Source organism: Passer domesticus, chromosome 8, assembly GCF_036417665.1.
Source record: "Passer domesticus isolate bPasDom1 chromosome 8, bPasDom1.hap1, whole genome shotgun sequence".
NCBI classification, from domain to species: domain Eukaryota; kingdom Metazoa; phylum Chordata; class Aves; order Passeriformes; family Passeridae; genus Passer; species Passer domesticus.
Window position 1 is genome coordinate 2,381,950 of NC_087481.1, and position 19,205 is coordinate 2,401,154.

General features: G+C 49.1%; 1 long non-coding RNA gene and 1 pseudogene across 1 annotated transcript; one reads left to right on the forward strand and one right to left on the reverse strand.

Annotated features, from left to right (window-relative positions):
• The window catches only part of LOC135306051 (zinc finger protein 271-like), a 366,476-nt pseudogene that overhangs the window by 16,672 nt on the left and 330,599 nt on the right, over positions 1-19,205 (forward strand).
• On the reverse strand, positions 12,998-13,901 carry LOC135305721 (uncharacterized). Its single transcript, XR_010366706.1, has 3 exons — positions 13,755-13,901; positions 13,498-13,642; positions 12,998-13,181 (listed from the first exon to the last, which is right to left on the reverse strand). It is a non-coding gene; the product is annotated as an uncharacterized LOC135305721 (long non-coding RNA).

Sequence of the window (19,205 nt, forward strand, 5' to 3'; positions counted from 1 at the left end):
GGACTTCAATTCTGGCACCTTCTTCAAAGCCTGGCTGCACAGCAAATTTACAGATGAGTCCACATGCAGGGGGATGCTCCCAGATTTGGGCATTGCACAGCCTGGCCTCAACCCAAAAGTTCCCACCCCACTCATTGCTGGGATGGATGCAACTAATTCTTCAGTCAGCTGCCCAGCTGCTTTTGGCAGGGCTGGGGGCATGGGCTGGGGTGGGTATGAAATGGGAGTGGGCTCCTGGCCCTGCCAACAGCCCCCAGCACCCACCGTGCCCCAGGCTGGGGCTGGGGCTGGGGCAGCCAGCCCAACACAAACAAACCCCTGTGGTGGGAGCAGAGGTGGGACTCCAGAACCTGTGCAGGGGCTGCTTTGCTGTGCAGGCAAGGAAGGGCTTGGGCTGCTCCACTGCCCTTGTTTGCTTGGGGATCATGGTTATTGTGGGGAACAGTGCAGGGGGAAGGGAGAAAGCCTGGGCTTTGCTCACACATGGCTGGGTTTTTCCCTGGCATGCAGGGCTTGGGCCTTCCTCAATCCCCTCACAGAGATATGATTTTTCCCTTTGTTCTTTTTTCCCTTTTTGTCTGTAATCTATTTTCAACAATTTGTTGTTTGTTTTTCTAGAGGAAGCATTCTGGTTGGTCCAGTCTGGATCGGGAAGTTCTTGAGAGCAGCTGTGGCGTGGATGGGCTTTGCCCTTGGAGCAGGCTGAGGACATCGTCTGGGACCAGCTTTTCTTCCAGCCATGGATGGCATGAGGTGGGTCCCCGTGTGCTTGGCAGGGTGGGATCAGAGCTTTTGGGAGATGGCAGCGAGCACAGGAGCATCCTGCTCTGGGCAGCTGCTGAGCAGGTGGATGTGCCATGGCTGGCTGCAGGCTGGGCACATGTCCTGCCCTCCTGCCCTGCTCCCAAAGGCAGCACTGATGGGCAGCTGTGGGCACAGCTCTGGGCACAGCCAGCATGGCCTGGGCACCATGGGCAGCTGAGACAAGTGACAGGAGCCCTCAGCTGACAGGCAGTTTCTGCTTTCTCTCCTTGCAGCCGGGCTCTGCGGATGCTGAGGCTGCTCTGGGCTCTGCCAGGGCTCTGCTGGAGCTCAGCACCGGGCCGGAATCAGCCAAAGAAGAAATGGTGTCACCTGCAGCACAGACTTGCTTGAGCATTTTGGCAACACAGCTCAAGTTTGCAGAGTGACACCTCCCAAAAATTAAACTTGTTCAATATCTTCTGAAATGAAATCAATCTGGGATGACTCCAAATGACATTTTTCAGCTTGCTCAAGATGTAGCTCAGCCCTTCTCTGAACAGTTCTCTCCCCCACCTGCCTTTTACTTCTCAACTGCTCCCTTTTTTCCCCCCCAGTGAATTCCCAGCCCATGGCTGTCTCCATCACTCTGTTGCCTATCTTGATGCCCCTGACCACAAGGAGGGCCGAGCCCCAGGTTTAGGGACTCATGCTGTCACTGGCTGAGGAGCAGCAATGTCTCAGAGGTCCAGTGGGATTTTAGTGTCTTTCAGAGCCACTCTCCAGCCCTCAGCTCTCCTCACTGCTGAGTTTCCACTCCCTTCATCCTTGCAGCAGGATGAGCTCTGTGAATCCTCTTGAGCCTCCCCACTCTTCCCAGCCAATGCACCCACCTCAGTGAGGCTGAAGCTGAAGCTTCTCTGTCTCCTCTGCCACTCCAGTCCAGTCCCCTGTGTGGGGAGCCCCAGCCCCAGAGCACAGCACACAGCAGTGCAGTCCGGGCTGGAGCAGCTGCCCTGCAGCCCTGGCTTGGCTGTTTGTGGCAGCTGAATGCTCCCTGTTTCCAGCTGTCCCTGCAGGATGGCCCCAGGGCAGAGCCCAGCCGGGCTCCCACTGCAGCCCCTGCAGTTTGGGGCAGACAGTGCTCCCAGAGCTGAGGTTCATGGGGAGCACCCGGAGCTGTGCCTCGCACTCAGTGCTGGCAAGTGTTGTGTTCTCATCTCCTGCAGCCTGAGGGGAAAACAACCTGTGCTGCCAGGCCAGCACTGCCTCTCTGGGCAGGGAGAAGGCTGAAAGGCTTTCCCATTCCAGAGGATCCTGCACTGAGCCTTGGCAGGGCCTGGCAGGGCTGGAGCCGGGTCTGGCCTGCTGTCCAGGACTCGCTGCCCACCAACCACCCCCACCCACCATGCTCCGTCCTCCAGAGACAGAAGGGTCTGTGTGTGCCAGGGGCTCTTGGATGTCTCTGTATCCATGTAGAGAAAGGTCTGTGTGTGCCAGGGGCTCTTGGATGTCTCTGTATCCAGGGACAGAAGGGTCTGTGTGTGTGCCAGGGGCTCTTGGATGTGTCTGTATCCATGGGCAGAAGGGTCTGTGTGTGCCAGGGGCTCTTGGATGTCTCTGTATCCAGGGACAGAAGACTCTGTTTGTGCCAGGGTTTCCATAACGTCTCTGTACCCATGGGTATGGGATGAACACGGACAGTGAAAGTGTCAATCACGTTGCTTGCACACTCCTTCCTTTGTACACAAGACAAATCCATGCACACCCCCACATATTGGTATATTAATAGGATAGGGATGGATAGAGATTTCCCACAGAGCTCTAACTTTGGCATAACTCGCCATTTAACTGATGGCCAGGAGATTTTTTCCCCGCTCTGTGTGAGAAGGTGTCCCAGAGCTGAAGGAGCAGCATTCAGAAGCAGTTTCAGGATTTCTAGGTAGGAAGTGGAGCTCACAACCATCCATATAACTCACCATATTCATTGGGATGGGCTGCTGCTTCTCTAGGAATATGGCCCAATGCAGACATGAGACTTGGAAAAATCCCAGCTCTCTGTGGGTTTGTGCAAAAGGGGGAGCAGCACAAACACTTTGTGCCTGCCTGGGGGCACAAGGTCCAAGGAGCTTTGGTGGCAGAGGGTGACCTGGGCTGGTGGCAGGTGAAGTTCCATTCCATGACATCTCAGAGTGGCACAGGACAAAGGTCCAAGTACCCCCAACCCCACTGATGAAGTCCTTGGAGTGCTGCACATCCTCTAGGAAAAGCTGCTGTCACACAATCCATTGGGATTTATAACTTTCATTTGCAACACTTTAAATCCAAATTTCAAACTGCAATATTTTTACACTCAAGACACGGTAATGCATAAATGCATAATAAATCTTTCAATTTCCTATTGATTCAATCACAATTTAAAATAACATAATATTGCAAACAAAACCCTGAATCTTTTAAAAAAGGGATGCTGAGGTCAGTAATATGGATCCATGCCATCAGAACATTTACAGAGTAACTGTGTTCTCTTTTTAAAAAGATCAGTTACCTCTTAATCCAAAGTTAGAGAAGATTTTCACTACACATTTGTTTTTTGTTTTTATCTTTCATATTTTTTTATTTTCTTTTTTGTCCAGTGTTTTTAACAGAGAACTCATCCTACAAAAGGAATGTACAGCAAAATGAGAAACATTTCTAACAAACAATGAAAATGTCGGCTCCTCCTCTGTTTACTTTTCTCTGGATACCCTGAAGAAAAAAATCTAGCAGATAGGAGCAGAGGTCTGAAGTGTTTCATTTGGACTGAGCTGGAGTTCAGCACTGCTGACATCCTGATCCAGTCAAGAGCTGCAGAATTCTTTTGCAGATCTCGAACTCTGTGTTTGCAGGCACAGCACCTGCAGTGCTGACGCACCAATGCACATGAATAACTCTGTTATTCCCTCTCAGAATCTGGGCTCTGCCCCAGCACAAGGTGCTGCAGCCCTTTGCTCCTGGTTCCCATGTGGAGCAGCTCCCTTCCTGCTGGCTGAGCTGCTCAGGCAGAGCCCGGCAGCTCCTGGCCCTGCAGGGCTGAGGCTTTTCCCCATTGCTGGGCACAGACTGATGGAGCAGCACTGCTGAACATGGGGGCACACCCAGACACACCAGGAGCAGCTGCCTTTGGCCACCTGAGGCTCCAAGGCCCAAACTCTGAGCAGCCAGGGCTGGAAGAGACTCGCAGGCTCCCTGGTGGCTGTGCTGCCCCACCTGTGCCTGTCCCAGTTTTGCTTGGGACAGAGGGAGAACAAGGGGCAGCTCCCTCCCAGCCCAGCCCAGGGACCCCTCCAGCCCCAGGGCTTGGGGCACTGTCAGCACCTGCTGCTCCAGCCACCGCTCCTGCTGGCCCTGACAGCAACACCCAAACTGGGGCTGATCCCGAGGGAGCAGCAGCAGGGCCTGGATCTGATCCCTGACTCTGGGGCAGGCCTGGACAAATGACCCCACAGCAGCAGCAGCAGCAGCAGCAGATGGAGCTGACTTTCAGCACAGCCCCTGCCACTCTTCCCTCCCATGTGCAGCAGTGTCACAGCAGCCTGAGGCACCTGGGAGCCCCCAGTGCCAGCAGGGACTTGAGATGGCAGCCCTGGGCTCCTGGAGGTTGTGCAAGGAACAGAGCTGGCGACTCCCTGTCCGTGGGGAGCTTCCAGATGGAAGAGGCTGCTGTGCCCAGGCAGCTCCAAGGCCACAGCAAGGAGGGTCTCGACCACTGGATCTGTGCCAGTCCCACAGTCCTGGGCAGCAGCCACTGAGCCTTGGGGGAACAGAGGGCACAGAAGAGGGACAAAGCCAGGCAAGGTCAGAGACTGGAGAGAGCCAGAGCCGGGAGCAGAAACAGCTGCTTCACTGCACTCTTGGAAAAAGCTCTTGGCTGGTTCAGAGCGCTGAAAGGCATGAAGAACAGAGAGGAGGCCATACCAAACAATGCTCCTGTTTCCACACCCTCTCCTCTCTCTGTCCCAGACGGAATTGGATGGACTGTGTTCTTCTCTCCAAGTCGTCTCGTTCAGCATGAGCAGCTTAGCACCAGGAGCTGAAGGATCTGAAGCCTCAGGCCACAAGAGCTGAGCATGAGGAGACTTTCTGAGCAAATGAGTGCTGCTAACATGGACCTAGATGAATTCAGCAGATAGAATCCTGGAATCACAGCATCCTTTCTGTTGGAAAAGACCTCTGAGCTCATCCAGTCCAGCTGTTCACCCAGCAGTGCCAAGCCCAGCACTAAACCACGTCCCTGAAGTGCCAAGGCCTGGACAACAGCCCTGAGTGAGGCCTGAACAACAGGCCCTGAGCCAAAGGTGGCCTCTGGATGAACCTTCCAACCAAAGGCAATCTTTGTATCTGCTCACTGATGAAATATGCATGGCCATTAGCACTGTAATAGATGTAGCCACTCTTTAGTGACACATGTATTGATCTTTTTGTATTTGCAAGGCAGACAAGGCCATGAAATCTGACATCTGGCCTTGTTGGGGGCTGAAGGATCCAAGTCACCTCCCTTGGTTCCTCCTTGAGCCCTGGTCAGGCTTTGGGAGGAACCCAAGAGGAGGATGAAACCAGATGTTCCTGCACTAGAAGTGCTGTCAGTTTGTTCATTCAGCACTGTCAGAGCTGGGCCCTCTCCCAGCGAGGTTGGAGCCTCACCTGTGGCTGGAGGCACCTGCAGGAATTCCCAGTGTCCAGGAGTGGCTCTGCAGCCCTTGGCTGGGACAGCTTCCCCCAGCTGCTGTGTGGATCTGGGGGGTGGTGGAGTCTGAGGGTAAATGATGCTGGATCTTTCTTAATCACTGCTGCAATCTTTGGTGGTGATGGTTGGGTGCATTGCTGAGCTGCTCCTTTTGTGATTCTTTGCTGCTTTGAGCTGCAGTAAATGACACTGATTCCTTCAGTTGGAGTCTGTGTCTTTGGTGCTGATCCTGCCCACTGGTAAAACAAAACTGGCACAGTCGGGCCAGATGACAAGAAAATGTAATTTTAAAATGTAAATGTGAAGAATCGGTCCCATCAGAAATTCCCAGATGGGAAGCCCTTCCCTGGAGTTGGCTGGCTCTGGAGTGGGCTGAGGTCAGAGCAGATGTGAGCTGTGGGGCAGCTCATTAAAAGAAGCTGAACCTCTGGATGTCTTAAAATGCATCCAAAAATTTGGAAATGGAAAAAGGAAAAGAACTTGTGTTTTTGGAAGACAAGGGTGAATTTTGTTAATGACACAATGGAAACAGCACTAACTGAAGAAAAAACTGTTGTTGGAACACTGCCACATGGAGTGACAGAAGAAGGTTTCAATCTTGAGCTCAGGTTAGTTTGTGCAAGTGATATAATAATAATAATTATATATAATATAACATAATAATCTATATTTATATCTGGATAATTAAAATTGATAATGTGAAATAAGGCTGACAATAATTTGTTAGCTTTGGCTGCTCACTGTCAACACTAAATACCCTACAGAAAAGGACTGGCCAAGACCCAAATATCAGTGGTAAACTTTGTGAATTGTGTGTAATGAATAAAGGAGGAAGGGATGAAATTGGCATTTTTTATAGGATTTGTTTAGACTGTGATGCAGAATGCTTTGTCTGTTATTGTGAAAAATACAGTGATTAAGACTGCTGGGTTTTTCATATTCCAGACAATCCACAAGGTGCAGCATTGGTTAAATGGGTGAAGGCGTTGTTAAAAGAGCAGTTGACAAAATGAGGAGATGGGAACCTGTCCCCATGGAGAACCCATCTCCCAGATGTACTCCATACCCTTAACAATGGCCCACTGGGGAAATGGAAACCCCTGGCTGTGCACGGCTGCCCCCAATTTACATTAACAAACTAAATTGATTATTAGAAGAAGTAAAAATTGATGCTGTGAAAATACCCAATAGTACATCCTGTGAGCTCCAAAAACCACAAATGGAGTTCTGCAGAACCACATGGCCTTGGATTATCTGCTTGCTGGCCAGGGAGGAACCTGGGCTATTCTAGGACAGGAATGTTGCAGGGATGTCTGTCAGTGCTGGGTTTGAGGTCCAACAGTCAGCAATCTCCTTGATAGAAAGATCAGGAGAAGAGTGGCAGAAAGAAGAAAATTCTTCCTGGTGGGATTTGCTCCCAAATTGGAAGCTGCTGTGAAATGCATTTGTGGCAGTCACTGTGATCATTGCAGTGTGAGCACTTGGTGTGTTATGAATCCACGTTAGAGTTGTTGTGACACCTTGTGCTGGAAATGGAGTACTGAGATTTGTCTAAAAAGAGTCACAGTCTCAAGAAAAAGTGGGCTGTAATAAAGAACATAGAGAATAACAACTAATTAGGGCTGTTTTAGTCAGACCCTGCCTGACTGAAGCCTCAACAACAGGCCCTGAGCCAAAGCTGACCTTTAGATAAACCTTCCAACCAAATGTTATATTTGTATCTGCTCATTAATGAATCATTATTAGCAATATGATCTCTGTATGTGTTCACTGCTGAAATATGGATTTACCTTTCTGTGTTTGGAAACTGGACAAGGCCCCATCTGGCTTTGTTTGGGGCTATGGGATCAAAGTCACTTCCCTTGGTTCCTCCTTGAGCCCTGGCCAGGCTTTGGAAGAAGCCAAACAGGAGAATTAAACCAGTTATTCCCACACTAGCAGTGATGTCAGCTTGTTTGTTTAACACTGTAAAAGCTGTGGCCTCTCACAGCAAGGTTGGAGCCTCACTGGCTGCAAAGGTGGAGGCACCTGCAGGAACTCCCAGTGTCCAGGAGTGGCTCTCCATTCTGTGGCTGTGAAAGGGTTAAAAGCACTTTGCCTAGGCATACTTGGGCAAGAATAAGAGACATTGCACCCAATAAGGAAGCTTGCAAAAGTTCAGCCACAAGCTAAAGACACAGGATGAAACTTGGCAAGAAATAGGGAACAAAACTGGCAGAAATGAAGGGCAGAGCTTGCTAAAACCAGTGAGGAAATTGCTGAAACAGCCCACAAGAGACTGTGCATGCCTAGAAGAGAAAGGTGAAAAGGGCACAGTGATGAAGATGTCCATCCTTCATCAGGAGACCCCCGAGGAAGTCATGGAGCCTTCCTCAGTGCCACCACCAGTGTGCACTGCACCTGTGCCTCGTGTATGCTAATGATTGTAATGAGTACTGAGAAATCGTTTACATAACCACACCTTTTCTGAGGAGAAACATGAATATGCATAGAGTATAACTGTATATTGTAATCTGCTGTGTGCCTGTGTGCGCTGTCAGGAGGAGATATCCCTGCACACCCGGTGTGCTGAATAAAGCAAATCCCCTCCTTGGGCTTTGTCTGGGAAGTGTCTCTTGGCCTGGTTTGGGGCCATTCACGTCCATGGGGTTCTGTCAAGTCACAGTGGAGCCTTGGTGCCCTGTTGTTGCACAGCCTCACAATGCTCTCCTGCTGCCATGAGGTCCCTCCCTCGGTGACACACTGCAGCCCTGGTTCCATGAGGGGCTCTTGGCTTCCATGGTGCACGCCTTTTTCACATCTGAGCCTTGCTTCCATGGGTTCCATGGACTGACAGCGGCCCTCTGCATTCCATGGGGCCCAGCTAGATCACAGCAGAGCCTGGCTTTCATCAGGTTCTGATACCTGTTCTGCCAGCTGACTGGGGTGATTTAAAGAACACAGAAACCAATGGGAAGAATGGTCTTACTTTACTGTGAGTGTTAAGGCAATGCAAAGTTAAATTATACATTCAATAAAACTACCTGCTTGGCTTTATCAACAAGCAAAAAGAAGCAAGGTAATGCACCTAATCATTATTACTGGAGACAAAGTGTAATAAATAGGTGTGATTCATGTTGATACAAATGAAACAGTAATCAATATTGATACACTAATTAATATTTTGAAATAATAGAACAGTTAAAGGCGTAATGCCAAGAAAGAAGGGGAGAGGAGGGGTTCCCCCCAGCCTATCTCCTGCAGATGTTTAGAACAGGAAGAAGCAAGAGATAACTATTACTAAATTTAGTTGGAAGATAGGAAAATTTGGTGGGACATCATGAAAATGCTAATTATATGAGATTTATTGCTTTGATGCTGGAACATAATATTGGCTTATATTATATTAGTTTTGGCTTACATTATACTATCTTCCTGCGCATGTGTATTCCAAAAGGGGAATCAAAATACATCGAGGAAGAGGAGAGGCCTTCATCAGGGATGACCTCTAATGAGTGGTGCGACCACCTAAAAAATGGTGGAGCATGCGTGGTAAAGGTGATGATGGGGGTGGAGATACAAGTGTGACAAACCGAAAATGGGAGGAGATGGTAATGACATACAATATAAAAGAGGGAATTTTGGCTTGGCAAGCTTGTATGAGAGGTGACGGGGGTCAAGCCCTGAACTCCGTACCCCGCGCTATCTCGCACGGTTATTTTTGCTTATGCGTTATTATCAAAACCAAACTGTCCCTTATTTTAACCAAATTACATTGTCAATATTTCAAGTGTATTCAAATTTATATATTTTAAGCTATTTAATTAAAATTCCCTTACATATAATTTTGCTTTGTTTTTTGATGGGATAATTGGGCAAATATAACAATGTGAAGATCCATTCAGAGATCACGGGTTCAGCTGGCCTTTGGCTTTGTCTGCCTCATTTCACATGTCCAGTTTCAAGGGCCACTACAAGAGGCACATGTTTGCCATGCTACCCAGAAGTGCTGTAGTTATTCCCAGGAAAACAAACCAAAAATTGGCTGTCCTGTGCTGTGGTAGAAATCCCACCACAATTGTGACTCTGTGAGCAAAGACAACCGGTGCTTTTTGGGGCTGTAACAACGGAGAGTGTGGCAGAGCAGGTTTGATATTATTTTTAGAGTTCTGAAATAATTGTTCCCAAAACAGTCTTTCTCTCCTATCTTCTGTCATCAACTGTGGGACAGAGAAAATGGAAAGGGGCAGGGGTTTGTTTAAATTGGTGCTTTCTTTTTAAGTCTTCAAATAGTGTCAGCTCGATGCATGATGCTTTAGAAATTGGATGAGTAGCACCTATTTCATCCCACCAGAGAGGTGGGATTGAAGACTTCCAACAACAGAAACACTGGATGTGCAAGAGCTCAGTTTTCCACCCCTCACACAAGTAACTTGCTATATTATTTTCAGCAGCCTCAGCCAGATCGATTAAAATACTGCTCCAAACAACAACAGAATGAAAATGTTCCACCAAATGGGGAAAAAGAAGACAAGTGGCCAGCAGCCCTTTCTGAAGAGCTTGTGTTGATTTTGCAAAGTTAGATGCAAACAAGGTTTGCCATATTTCTTTCCTAGAAAAATGCAGCTATTGAATAGAAATCTATCTCTGAGGCTGCTAAGTTGGGTGCGATTTTAGACCTGGGAGGAGCAAAACAGGTTCCAGAGAAGCTGTGGTTGTGTCACCCTTGGAAGTGTTCAAGGCCAGGTTGGATGGGGCTTGGAGCAACCTGATCGAGGGGAAGGTGTCCTGAGTCTGGTGAGTCCCTGAAAAGAAACTTTTGGTTTTCCTGAAATGCTGCCTTTGCAAGGGGAGGTCACAACTACCCCACGTAATTTGAAATGCCCTGAGCAGAACCCAACTGTGTTTTCTCACAGGTGGGGAGGGATTTTCACTTGTATTTTATGGGGGATTTTGACAGGGCAGAGCAAGAGCAGCTGAATGTGTTTGACAGGCAAAGAGGGCCAGTGTGGCAGCAGCTGAATTCCATGGAGCTTTTCCTTCTGTGATCCTGTACAACCTGAGGCACTCCGGGGCTCTTGAACCTGGCAGCTGGGCAAGTTAATCATTGGAACAATTGATAAATTAACCTGCTCCACTCTCTTGAGCATGGGTGTGATGAGCCTTAACTAAAGCCAGGAGCACTTGCCAGGATGGGAGCTTGTTCTTTGCCAGGGTGGAGGGAGAAAATCTTGCTTGGAGTAAATAAAGCAACTCTGCTTCCCCAGGAAGATGAAAAGAAGCAATTAAACATGTGAATGCTGCATGGAATAATTTGCACAAGGCTATATCTCGTCTGCTATGCAGGAATGTGCCAATTCAACCATGATTCTCCCGACCTTTATTTTTCTGGGTTTCCACCACATGATACAAGAGACACTCACTTGAAAAAACCAAAACGCCTTGTAGGGAGGCATTATTTCCTTTCTTCAGGCTGCCTCTTTCTTTTGTTCCCTCCAGAGCTCTCACTTCATTTCTGCTGTGGTTTGGAGCACGTGCTTCCCTCTTTCCTGATGCCCTGCGCTTCTTTTGGCTCTGGGTGTCACGGACACTATTAATGGTGGGTTTTTTCCCCTCCATCTTCTTCTGATTCTTCATGTGGTTTACCTTCATTTACCTGTTGGAGTGATGGATTTTTCTCACCTTTTATTACTCAGTGCTTTTTCTTCATTCTCCAAAACCAACTTCTCACTTGCCCTGTGGCTGTTAGGTGGCAGTTATGGGAGCATTAATTCTTTCTCTAGTGCTTGTCTGAGCTTTCACAGGCAGCTGAGAGCTCTTTGGGGTTCACCTTGACTCACTTCAGCGCCTTCCTTGGTGCTGCCTGTGTACTTGAACACTTGAAGGGGATAAAGTCTCAGTGTGGAGATGACAGTTGTGAAACGATGGCCCTTTTGGAGAAGACAAGAATGCTATTGTCAATCTTTTCAAGGATAAATGGAGCACCTGGTTTTGGGAGAAACCGGCTCAGCTCAGCACAGAGGTGGCTGCTGCAGGTGCCCAGGTTTGGAGGGAAGGCTGCAGCTCCTGGGGATGTGTTGGTGTGGGGCTATAAGGTTTGTGCTGGGTCCCTGGAGCAGTGGGAACACCCCACAGGGAGATGCACATCAGGAAATGGGTGCATAAAAGGCCTGAAGTGTGACCAGCTTTGGTGAAGGGTTCCATAGGAAATAATATTTTTACTGAGATTTTGGACAATTTGAGGCTCCTTCTCATGTCCTTTGCCCGATGAACATTCCCCTTTGCAAGAGCCTGGGGAATGCAGAGCTCACACAATGAAAATCCCTGATCATTATATCTCTTTTTTGTTCTTTGATGTTGTCATCCCTGCAGGAGTCAGAGGAAGAGAATATGTGTGACCTGCCTGGCTTTAACGTTGTGCCAGGAACAATGCCATGGGGAAGCTGGTCAGAGGAGCATCTGAGAAGTGTGTGGTACATCAGTGATGTCCTACTACTGATCTTTGCACAGAGATGAAAAAGTATCAGTTTGCATGGCCTGAATGTCTGGCTCTGGACATTCTGCATTACACAAGATCTGCTGAGCTCATCTGGCTCTGAAATATCATCTCTGCACCTTAGCCAGGAACAGCATCAGAGTTCTGAACAGATTCATCAAAATCAGTCATAACCCAGAGGCAAACCTTGGCAATACACATGTGTGGCAGGTGAGGAGACCAAATGCTTCCATTCTTGTTCTTGGAGAATGAATTCAGCAATAAAATATCCTCTCTCTTGGCATTAAAATACTTTTGTTTCAGCTCTGCCCCAGACTGTCAGTGTCAAGTATTTCTCTGGATGCTTGCGGGTAGGTTCTCCCCCTGGAGCTCTCTGCAGGTTGGTGCTAATTCCAGATGTTCCCTCAGGTTCAGATGTTTTGCTGCCTGAGCAGAGTGTGCAGAACAGGGATTACAAGCACTGACATTTGCTGTGCTAGAAAGTGCAAGGGACAAATTTGTGCCAATTAACTTCACACCTTGAGCTAGGAGGATCAATTCTTGTTGTGCTCAGCAGAGTCTGGGGAGAGAGGGGGTTTCCAAAGGAAATCTTGGTCCATGTAGGGCTGAGGCTCCCTCCAGGCTGGCTCCAGCCCCTCAGGGTGCCCAGGAGCAGGGCTTGCCCACAGCCCAGTGCTCCCTCCTTAGCCCTGGGGCTGCCCAGGGAAGAGCCATGGCTGAGGCTCTGCAGGAGCACACAGGCTCAGCCCTGCTCCAACATGGGATCCATGGGCCAGGGCATGCTGGGCTTTGCCCCTACAGCTCCCAAGTGTGTCCAGAGAAACTGCAAGCAGAGGGTCACCTCTATCAGTGGGACCCCTCTGTGCACAGGGACACCCACTCCTGGGGTGGCTGTGCCAGGGAACTCCTGCCCTGGGAACCTGGAGCAAGTGGAAACTACAACTTTGCAAAATGCTGCCTGTGCCTGAAGCAAATGCAAAGAGAACTGGGGTATGAAAAATAAAATTTGTTTATTACAGAAGAACAGCAGCAAAAATAGAGAATATATTTACATTGTAAGAATATTTGTAACAACAACAATCGATAGAACATATATACAGAAAAACCTATCTAACAAAAAATATATGAAACGTATTTGCAGAAGACAAAAAGCCATAAAACCTATATACTAATGACAACACCAAAGTGTAAAACATATGTACAAAAAGGTGGCATCTCTGTCCATGATGTCCTTTGCACCTGGAAGAAAAGCAAATGCCACGGTCACTCCAGTCAGGCACAGAGGGCTCTTGCATGTGGCCCCAGGCTGGGACAGCTGGCCCAGCGGCAGGACTCTGCTACCAGAACTGAGCCTGGCTGGGTCTGGGACGGAGCTTGTGTGGAGCAAAGCAGGCACAGGACAGGTTGTGGATGGCCACCAGAATCCAGTGCCCTGGGTACAATGTCCCTGAGCAGGGAGCACCCAGCCCAGCCCCAGCCTGGCAGCAGGAGACCCACTCTGCCTGTCCTGCTGCTGGCATTGCTCTTCATGCCAAGATCATGGCCTCTTCCTCACCTTTTTAATCAATATCCATGTCCTCAACGGACTCTTCCGTATCCACCTCCATCTCTTCCTCTCCAGGGTCTTCTCCGTCTATTTCCATCTCCTCCGTATCAATCTTGGTATCTACCTCCATCTCCTCCTGTCTGTCTGGGACAGCCTGCAGAGGTAGTAAAACCTCAGAGTGGGGTCCCTGTCCCACTCCATCCCCACAGAGCTCCAGCCCACCCGGGCAGGTGGGGGGTGTCCACCTCCATGGAATGGCACCATACCTTCCTCAGAAGAAAGGGAAGCATCCTGCAGGGCGGGATGATGAAATCCAGGAACTCAGGAGCTGTCAGGAATGATCGGGGTATCGGGGGGATAAGAAGAGTGAAAGGCAAGGGCAGGAGCAAGGTGCAGAACGTGTCAACACAGCGGCCAAGGGTTGTGTTGTGCCCTTTGCTGGGCGCTGGACGTTCCAGCTGGAGCGTGGGCTGTGACATCACAGTTCCCAGGCTCCATCTGAAGTGGACACTGGAGACCATGGAATGATGGAGTCCCTGAATGGTTGGGCTTGGAAGGGAGCCTGAAGAACAACATCTTGTTCCCAGCTGAGCAGTCTTCCCCCAGAGCATGTTGCTCAGGGCCCTGTTGCCAAGGATGGGGCATGCACAGCCTCTGTGCACAGCCTGGGCCAGTGCCCCACCACCCCCAGTGGAAAGGAGCAGCTTCCTTAGATGCAGCTTCAATCAACCTGCTGCAGTTGAAAGCCATCCCCCCTTGTCCTGTCAGCACAGGCCCTGCTGAACACTCTGTCCCCTTCTTTCCTGCGGGACCCTTCCAGTCCTGCACAGCCACAGTGAAGCCGCCCAGTGTCTCCTCTCTCCAGGCTGAGCATCCCCAGCCCCACTTGCCCAGCAGTCAGTCACATCAGGGCCAGTCAAGGCTGCAGGGTAGCAAATAGCATCAGGAACTGAGAGATGCAAGCTTTAGACCCAGGTTTGCCTCTAAATGTACAGAATTAATAACGGTGGAGAGGAAGATGGTGGGACACTGGTTCTGTTCTAACTGGTGATTTATTTTTCTTCTTTTCTGTCATGCTGACCCAGGTTTTTCTGTTTGAAAGGAAGCTTGGCACAATGTCCATTGTCTTCTTCGTTTGTGAAACACCAAGCGGAGTCTGGGCAGGCTGATATGCAGAGCAAAGCCTGAAAATATACTAGTGATCCTGAGCCTGGGGGATGCAGCTAAACCCAGCCAAAAGGAATTTCTGGAAAGCTGATCCTGGTTTACATTATCTTGAGTTTGGCTTTGCCAACTTCACCAGTCATTCATGAAAAACAAAAAAAAAGCTCAAACCAAATCAGACAAAAACCCAGTCAATTAAACAAACAAACCCATGCAGCAAACCAATCAAACAAATAGATAAAAAACCCCAAATAAAACCAAAGGAAATGAAGAGTTAGTATTAGTTGCAAGGATAGCACAGCAGGCAAATGGCTGCTTGCCACCGGATCACCATCAAAAGCCACATAGAACAGCTGCTCCAAAATATACCCAAGAGGAGAAAAAGAAAAAGTGATGCATGGCAACTTTGGGGGCAGCTCCACATTCAGGTGAAGGATGAGCACGCCGTGGTACAGATCCAGCATTGCCCATCCTCCAGGCTGCTGTTTGCTCCTGATGAAAGCCCCTTGCAGGACTGTGGCCCCTCTCAGTGCAGTGTCAGTCACTCCCAGAGCTCTCAGCTGAGCCACTGGCATTTGCAGAGTGACATCCAGGCACAATCCTGCTGCCTGCTGAGCATCTGTGGAAGATCCTGAGCATCTTCATGCCCAGGACCACAAAACAGCTCAGGCTTTCTCTGAACTGCTTTTCAGGGGGGGTTTCCATATCCCCGTGAGATCTGTTCATCCCTCAACGTGTATGACTTGATGTACAATGATGCATTTGGGTTCCTTCCTTCCTCCTGTGTGCCAGTGAGAAACCATCCATGGGAATGGAGGATGTTGTGTGCAGGGCAATGTATTCCTGGCTTGCCATTTTGCTTCACTGTCACTCAGCTGAACGTGGTCCTTATCTAAGAAGGACTTAGAACTTGCAACAAGTGATAAATTAACCTGCTCCACTCTCCTTAGCATGGGTGTGATGAGTGTTAAGGAAAGCAGCGAGCGCTTGCCAGGATGGGAGCTTGTTCTTTGCCAGGGAGGAGGGAGAAAATCTTGCTTGGAGTAAATAAAGCAACTCTGCTTCCCCAGGAAGAGAAGCAATTAAATATGTGAGTGCTGCCTGGGATGATTTGCACAAGGATTGTCTACTATGCAGGAATGTTCCCAATAAACCATGCTTCTCCTGACCTTTATTTTTCTGGGTTTCCACCACATGATAGAAGAGACAATCATTGAAAAAAAAGCAAAACACCTTGTGGGGAGACGTTTTTTCCTTTCTTCAGACTTCCTCTTTCTTTTGTTCCCTCCAGAGCTCTCACTTCATTTCTGCTGTTGTTTGGAGCACGTGCTTCCCTCTTTCCTGATGCCCTGGGCTTCTTTTGGCTCTGGGTGTCATGGACACTCTTAATTGTGGATTTTTATCCCTCCATCTACTTGTGACCTCCAGCCCTGGGAACCTGGAGCAAGTGGAAACTACACCTTGGCAATATGCTGCCTGTGCCTGAAGCAAATGCAAGGAGAACTGGGGTGTGAAAAATAATATTTGTTTATTACAAAAGAACAGCAGCAAAAATACGGAACATATTTACATTGTAAGAATCTTTGTAACAACAACAATCGATAGAACATATATACATAAAAACCTATCTAACAAAAAATATATGAAACGTATTTACAGAAGACAAAAAGCCCTAAAACCTATATCCTAAAGTCAACATCAAAGTGTAAAACGTATGTACAAAAAGGTGGCATCTCTCTCCATGATGTCCATCGCACCTGGAAGAAAAGCAAATGCCACGGTCACTCCAGTCAGGCACAGAGGGCTCCTGCATGTGCCCCCTGGCTGGCACAGCTGGCACAGCAGCAGGACTCTGCTACCAGAACTGAGCCTGGCTGGGTCTGGGATGGAGCTTGTGTGGAGCAAACCAGGCACAGGACAGGCTGTGGATGGTCACCAGAATCCAGTGCCCTGGGTACAATGTCCCTGAGCAGGGAGCACCCAGCCCAGCCCCAGCCTGGCAGCAGGAGACCCACTCTGCCTGTCCTGCTGCTGGCATTGCTCTTCATGCCAAGATCATGGCCTCTTCCTCACCTTTTTAATCAATGTCCATGTCCTCAATGGACTCTTCCATATCCAATTCCATCTCCTCTTCCACAACCACCTCCACCTCCATCTCCTCCCCAGTGTCTTCTCCCTCCGTCTCCATGTCCTCCTCTCTATCAATCTCTATATCCACCTCCATCTCCTCTTCTCCATCTGGGACAGCCTGCAGAGGTAGCAAAACCTCAGAGTGGGCTCCCTGTCCCACTCCATCCCCACAGAGCTCCAGCCCACCCGGGCAGGTGGGGAGTGTCCACCTCCATGGAATGGCACCAGACCTTCCCCAGAACAAAGGGGAGCATCCTGCAGGGCTGGATGATGAAATCCAGGCACTCAGGATCTTTCAGGACTGAGGAAAGGTGACAAGCAGAGTGGGCAGGAGCAAGGTGCAGAGCGTGCGAACACAGCAGCCAAGGGTTGTGTTGTGCCCTTTGCTGGGCGCTGGACGTTCCAGCTGGAGCGTGGGCTGTGACATCACAGTTCCCAGGCTCCATCTGAAGTGGACACTGGAGACCATGGAATGATGGAGTCCCTGAACGGTTGGGCTTGCAAGGGAGCCTGAAGAACAACATCTTGTTCCCAGCTGAGCAGTCTTCCCCCAGAGCGTGCTGCTCAGGGCCCTGTTGCCAAGGATGGGGCATGCAGAGCCTCTGTGCACAGCCTGGGCCAGTGCCCCAGCACCCCCAGTGGAAAAGAGCAGCTTCCTTAGATGCAGCTTCCATCAACCCCCTGCAGTTGAAAGCCAATCCCCCCTTGTCCTGTCAGCACAGGCCCTGCTGAACACTCTGTCCCCTTCTTTCCTGCGGGACCCTTCCAGTCCTGCACAGCCACAGGGAGGCCGCCCAGTGTCTCCTCTCTCCAGGCTGAGCATCCCCAGCCCCACTTGCCCAGCAGTCAGTCACATCAGGGCGAGTCAAGGCTGAAGGGTAGCAAATAGCATCAGGAACTGAGAGATGCAAGCTTTAGACCCAGGTTTGCCTCTAAATGTACAAAATTAATAACAGTGGAAAGGAAGATGGTGGGACACTGGTTCTGTTCTAACTGGTGATTTATTTTTCTTCTTTTCTGTCATGCTGACCCAGATTTTTCTGTTTGAAAGGAAGCTTGGCACAATGTCCATTGTCTTCTCCGTTTGTGAAACACCAAGCGGAGTCTGGGCAGGCTGATATGCAGAGCAAAACCTGAAAATACACTAGTGATCCTGAGCCTGGGGGATGCAGATAAACCCTACCAAAAGGAATTTCTGGAAAGCTGATCCTGGTTTACATTATCTTGAGTTTGGCTTTGGCAACTTCACCAATCATTTATGAAAAAGCAAACAAAGAACTCAAACCAAATCAGACAAAAACCCAATCAATCAAGCAAACAAACACACCCAGCAGCAAACCAATCAAACAAATAGATAAAAAACGCCAAATAAAACCAAAGGAAATGAAGAGTTAGTATTAGTTGTGAGGATAGCACAGCAGGCAAATGGCTGCTTGCCACAGGATCACCATCAAAAGCCACATAGAACAGCTGCTCGAAAATATACCCAAGAGGAGAAAAAGAAAAAGTGATGCATGGCAACTTTGGGGGCAGCTCCACATTCAGGTGAAGGATGAGCACGCAGTGGTACAGATCCAGCATTGCCCACCCTCCAGGCTGCTGTTTGCTCCTGATGAAAGCCCCTTGCAGGACTGTGGCCCCTCTCAGTGCAGCGTCAGTCACTGCCAGAGCTCTCAGCTGAGCCACTGGCATTTGCAGAGTGACATCCAGGCACAATCCTACTGCCTGCTGAGCATCTGTGGAAGATCTCGAGCATCTTCATGCCTAGCAGCACAAAACAGCTCAGGATTTCTCTGAACTGCTTTTCAGGGGGGGTTTCCATATCCCCGTGAGATCTTTTCATCCCTCAACATGTATGACTTGATGTACAATGATGCATTTGGGTTCCTTCCTTCCTCCTGTGTGCCAGTGAGAAACCATCCATGGGAATGGAGGATGTTGTGTGCAGGGCAATGTATTCCTGGCTTGCCATTTTGCTTCACTGTCACTCAACTGAACGTGGTCCTTATCTAAGAAGGACTTAGAACTTGCAACAAGTGATAAATTAACCTGCTCCACTCTCCTTAGCATGGCTGTGATGAGTGTTAAGGAAAGCAGCGAGCGCTTGCCAGGATGGGAGCTTGTTCTTTGCCAGGGAGGAGGGAGAAAATCTTGCTTGGAGTAAATAAAGCAACTCTGCATCCCCAGGAAGAGAAGCAATTAAACATGTGAGTGCTGCATGGGATGATTTGCACAAGGATTGTCTACTATGGAGGAATGTTCCCAATTAACCATGCTTCTCCTGACCTTTATTTTTCTGGGTTTCCACCACATGATAGAAGAGACTCTCAATGAAAAAAAGCAAAACAACTTGTGGGGAGACGTTTTTTCCTTTCTTCAGGCTTCCTCTTTCTTTTGTTCCCTCCAGAGCTCTCACTTCATTT